We start from the raw sequence: 5,811 nt of genomic DNA on the forward strand, positions 1-5,811 counted from the left end.
ATTTTCATGTGTGAAATGATACGCATCATGGCCGGCTGGAGGGTAGTGTTGGCGGACCGTTGGTCGGGACAAGTAATTAGTAATTTTTAGGGCCAAAATTTTATATCTATATTTTTTATATATACATTTAAAAATATAAAACTTATAAAATATGAATTGCTCTTTACCATCTTATAATTTTTGGGCTCACAATTCTTTTTTATCCATAATCTATTTAATCAAGTTTAAATTATTGGGTCTAAACTAAAACTCAAAACTAAAAAAATTAAATAAAAACCCAATGCAAAATAAATAAAATAGCTGTTGATTGAAATTTATCTTTGGTTCCTTTTTTCTTTGCAAATGCTAAACAACGACCAACCCAGCTGACCACTATTGTTGGTTCGTTGTTAACCATCAGGCTCCTCCTTGGTTGAGCAAAATAGCCACCAAGGATCAAGCTATTTTTTTTCCAATGTTAGGAGAGTTTCACGAATCATTGGTTAATCGTTAGTTATTACGGTATTTGATTTTAATAATACATTTTTTTATGTTTATTATTATAACATTAAGTCTCGTTTAAAAAAATTGCCATATATATTTCATTACTTGTTAAGGCTATGAGCCTTTTTATTTCGACTCGACCGAGATATTTAAATTCTCGGAGACGGCCCTGATACGCATGAAAGTAATCCTTTAATTTCCAGTACATTAGTTATATCCATTTGGATAAATAGTGAATAATAAATAACCAAAGGGTGTAGTTAATAAAGGAAACAAAAGTACAAGGGTTAAAAGTATACATGAGACACGTTGATCATCGCCATTAACGTTCATGTGTAATGCACCTGCTTCATTCATTTCACAGTCCTGGCTCTACTCCCACCGCTGGTAGCCTCTCTCTCATCTCCACAATGCCACCACCGTTACACCTTCATCTCACACACTTGCTCTTACTCCTCATCTTAAACTTATATCGTACCGTTACACCACTGGACCACCCAGACCTCACTCCACTACTCGCTTTCAAAGCCTCAGCCGACCCATCAAACAAACTCACCTCATGGAACTCCTCTTCCGACCCATGTACCACCTTCTACGGCGTCTCCTGTCTCCACAACCGAGTCACTCGACTCGTCCTCGAAGACTTCAACCTACAAGGCCGACTCGACTCACTCCCCTCACTCACTACGCTCCGTGTCCTCTCTTTAAAACATAACCGTCTCAACGGACCCATTCCAGATCTAACTAGCCTTACGTCACTCAAACTACTCTTCCTATCTTACAACAACTTCTCCGGCGACTTTCCGGTAACAATAACTTTAATTTCCGGCCTCTTCCGTCTCGATCTGTCGTACAACAACTTCTCCGGCGAGATTCCGGCCACGATTAACCGGTTAAACCAGTTGTTAACCTTACGGATTGAATGGAACCAGTTTTCCGGTGATATTAGCGTTTTAAGTTTACAAAATTTACAGGAGTTTAATATCTCCGGCAACCAGGTTTCCGGTGAGATACCTTCCGTTCTCTCCGGTTTCCCGGAGTCTGCATTTTCCGGCAACCGGATGTTATGTGGGTTGCCGTTATCGAACTGTACGGAACCGAAAATTCCGGGATTAGTGTCGCCGGCGGGGAAACCGGCGAACACGGTGGTGGCGTCTTCGCCGAGCTCCATGCCGTCGACGGCGTTGTTGCCGGGAGATCATAAGAAGTCTGGGAGTAATCATCACGGTGGTGGTGGTAAGATAAGTACGGTGGCGATTGTAGCGATTATCGTCGGCGATGTGTTAGTTTTGGCGTTAGTGTCGTTAATTTTGTATTGTTACTTCTGGCGTAATGGGAAATCTGGTAACGGAAAGTCAACGTCGTCTTCGCAGATTCTAGAAGGTCCGTTTAAAATTTAAGTGTGTGTAAATGATAGTGTAATTGTATGTAGATGTGTAAATGAACTAGCGTTCAGTGAACAAAATGTTTGTGAATTGTTCGGCGGTAAGTACGTTATGCTCCATTTTTTAATAAACGAATGAACATGAACATTGTGTTTCCTCATTTACGTTTACGAACGTTCGTTTATTTGAGCTAGTTTGTTTATTTGTGCCCATTCGTTTAGCCCATATACTTTTTGGTTTTATTAGATTTTAAAAACAAATGAGCATGTTAAGTAAATAAGAACTCATATATGTTAATCATGGACTTAGTGTTTTCTACTTGTTCGCTTGTAGTCATTTTTGTTTGTTTGTGTTCGTTTACGTTTGTTCATATACATTCGTTTATGTTTGTTCAGTTATGTTTGTTTTCGTTCGTAAGCTTTCGTTTAGATTTTAAATGAACGGACATAAACGAACATGAACATGTTGATTAATCATTAAACGGACGAACATGAATTCAAGTATTTGTCCAATTAATGTTCATGTTTGTTTACATCCTAATTGCATGATGATTGTATTTTTAATTGTAAATAAAATTTGAACAAGATAGAGTTATATATGCTTCACTCGTATTTGCATAATGCTATCAGTAACATCTACTAATTGCACTGTGTATAATTTAGGTGAAAAAATAGTATATTCGTCAAGCCCATACCCAAACCCTAACTTAACGGCGCAGACGGGGTTTGAGAGGGGTAAAATGGTCTTTTTCGAGGGGGCAAGGAGGTTTGAGTTGGAGGATCTGCTGAGGGCGTCCGCAGAAATGTTGGGGAAAGGAGGGTTTGGGACGGCGTACAAGGCGGTGTTGGACGACGGTAATGTGGTGGCAGTGAAGCGGTTGAAGGAGGCGGCCATTGGTGGTAAACGGGAGTTTGAACAGCAGATGGAGGTTTTAGGGAGGTTACGGCACCCTAACGTCGTTAGTTTAAAGGCTTATTATTTTGCAAGGGATGAGAAGTTGCTGGTCTATGAATACATGACTAACGGCAACTTGTTTTGGCTTCTTCACGGTATGTCATTCTTACCGTTAAATAAATAAAAATGTATTTTTATATTTTATGGAAGAGTCAAAAAGGTTTAATATTAAAGTTATTGAAAGAAACAAAAAGAAAAAGAAGGCATAATTTTGGGTGCCCAATCATCACAAATATCCTTATTATTTACAATCTTCCCTTCTATACTTTTTATTGTCTCCCAATTTCAGCTTAAATGCATATTTATTTACTTTTTCTTTTATTCTTTCGTACTTGGTGTCAGTAATTATATTTTAGAGTTCTCTAAATAAAGTTTCAAGAAATGTTTTCATGTACGTTTGTTTCATTAAATAAATGAGACGAATCGATGGCTAAACGGTCTGTATATTTGGATATACTTAAGGGTGCAAACGAGCCAAGCCGATCAAGAGCAACTTGATCTCGGATCAATAAAAGTTCGAAGCAAGCCGAGTTTTTCAAACCCGAGCCTTAAGTAAAGCTCGTTTAGTTGTCGAGTCTAAGCTCGAGCAGAAATTTGGCTTGTTTAAGGTACTACACGAGCTCGAGCGAGCTTAGACTCGTTTAAGGTTTTTTAGAAGATATATAAAAGTAATTAAAATAAATGAGCCAACTCGAGCTTAAAAAACGACTCACGAACTAACCTTTAGAAAACTAAAGAACCAAATAGTGAGTTGATGATAACAAATGATAAATAGCTGAGGACTTCTTTGTCAATAATTGTTGACATTGAGGGCTGTTTCCGTTAAAAGGAGAGTATTCTAATAAAATGCCAAAATAAAATAAAAAAAATAAATTAAATAATAGTAAAACACTTGACAAGAGTAGGCTGGACCACCTTACTTTTGATCTGGGGAACTGCAAAATCTGTTGTTATTTTTCCATGTTTTGCCCCCATCAACTTCTTGTCCTTTTCCTTTCTCGACCCTTTACTTTTCTCTTTTTAGTTTTTTCTATTTGTTTCTTTATATATTACATTTCAAGCAACAAATTTTGTTAAAAGAAGCTAGATTCTATCCTAATTTTATATAAACATTAGACATGACTCTTGATTAATGGTTTTACAAAAATGTACGATATTGTTTCTTTGTGAAAACTGAAAACTGAAAATGACACCTTAACTAAAATCCATCCTTATGTGTTTTTTTTTTTTTTTGTTTGTCATGTAACAGGAAACAGAGGACCAGGCAGAACACCTTTGGACTGGACCACAAGGCTTAAGTTTGCAGCAGGTGCAGCCAGAGGTCTAGTCTTTATCCACCACTCTTGCAGGTCACCTAAACTAACCCATGGCAATATCAAGTCCACCAACATCCTCCTAGACAAAACCGGCACCGCCTGCGTTTCTGACTACGGGCTCTCCGCCTTTGCACCGCCGACCACCGCCCCTAAATCCAACGGCTACAATGCACCCGAGTTATTAACAATCGACCCTCGTAAAACCACTCAGAAGTCAGATGTGTATTCCTTCGGGGTGTTATTGCTGGAACTTCTAACGGGAAAATGTCCCGCGGTGGTGGATAGTGGTGGGACCGGGTACGGTGGGGCGGTGGACTTGCCTAGGTGGGTGCAGTCGGTGGTTCGGGAAGAATGGACGGCTGAGGTTTTCGATTTGGAACTAATGAGGTACAAGGATATTGAAGAGGAAATGGTGGGGTTGTTGCAGATTGCCATGTCGTGTACCACGGCTGCACCCGATCAGCGACCTACGATGGGGTATGTTTTGAAAATGATCGAGGAGATAAGGGGCGTCGAGGTGTCACCAAGTCACGACATGCTTGACTCGGTCTCGGACTCGCCTTCCATGTCTGATGACACTTACCGAGCCAGTGAGTAGTTATAAGCCCATTGGGGATTTTAGATTTTGTCTCATAGATGTGTTTGGATTGATGTAAAGTAGGCTTTATTTTAGTTCTTAATTTACTTTTATTTAAATAATTTTGTGCTTATTATTTGTTTTTTAACAAAAAAATTTTAGAAAATAGTGTCGGTTCAAAATTGAATTGAGGTGGTTGTGTGCTATGTTTGTGGTTGGCATTTACTATTAATGTTTTTATAGTTGGTCCTAATCAGGCCACTTAATGCTTCGATTCTGACAACGGGCCTGCACTCTCATTTGGGTTTTGTGCTTGTAGTAGAGTAGCATCCCCGCCACAGCATCGCAGACGTGTTAAACCACTACACATAATCTATAAACAAACTCGTAAGTAACATGTTAAACGCTTAAAACACCATCTAATACACCCAATGAAGAGAAGATCACCTCATCTTCCACCATCTAGGAGTAGAGATGATCAAATAAACCGGTTCCTGGAACCGAACCGGTGGACCCGAACCGGAACCGAACCGGTTCCTACCCGTTTTTTGTTGGAACCGGACCCTATCTGATTCAACCCGATGATCCGTGACCGGTTCTTGCATTTCTGAGTGGGGGCGGGTAGGAACCGGAACCGAACCGGAACCGGTTCCTAACCGGTTCCATCCGGAACCGGTTCTAGACGTTGGATCGAGTATAGCCGTTGGAAATCGTTTTTTTTGGCCGTTTTTTGACCGTTGGGGTCAAAAATAGCCGTTTTTTGGCTCCCCCAAGCACCCCACTACTAGTATAAATAGGTATTTGGTGTCATGGGTTCATCACAACACTCAAAACGCAAACCCGAGCGCAAAAAAATACAAAAAAACGCTATTACAACGTTTTGAGTTCTCTAATCTCTTGTTTTCTCTTCTTCTATATTCATATTTGTTGTTATGGCTGCCTCACAATCATCGGTTGGTCAAGGTTCCAACGCCGAACCAAGTTTCGTTCGTATTGTACCTCATAATCGTAATCAAGAGATTTGGTGCAATTGGGATTTGGTTGAATTGAGTGACCATTCATTGAAGGCTCGGTGCAAGTTTTGTGGGGTTTATTT

General features: G+C 39.7%; 1 pseudogene across 1 annotated transcript; it reads left to right on the top strand.

Annotated features, from left to right (window-relative positions):
* The first annotated feature begins 821 nt into the window (after positions 1-821).
* Positions 822-4,885, top strand: LOC143558370 (putative leucine-rich repeat receptor-like protein kinase At1g68400 pseudogene; annotated as a pseudogene). Its single transcript, XR_013139730.1, has 3 exons — positions 822-1,866; positions 2,531-2,917; positions 4,072-4,885. The product of XR_013139730.1 is annotated as a putative leucine-rich repeat receptor-like protein kinase At1g68400 pseudogene (transcript).
* Positions 4,886-5,811: the final 926 nt, after the last annotated feature.

This window comes from Bidens hawaiensis, unplaced genomic scaffold (genome assembly GCF_021521415.1).
Source record: "Bidens hawaiensis isolate Kalapana, Puna unplaced genomic scaffold, B.hawaiensis_p1.1 tig00019445_1, whole genome shotgun sequence".
Classification (NCBI taxonomy): Eukaryota; Viridiplantae; Streptophyta; class Magnoliopsida; order Asterales; family Asteraceae; genus Bidens; species Bidens hawaiensis.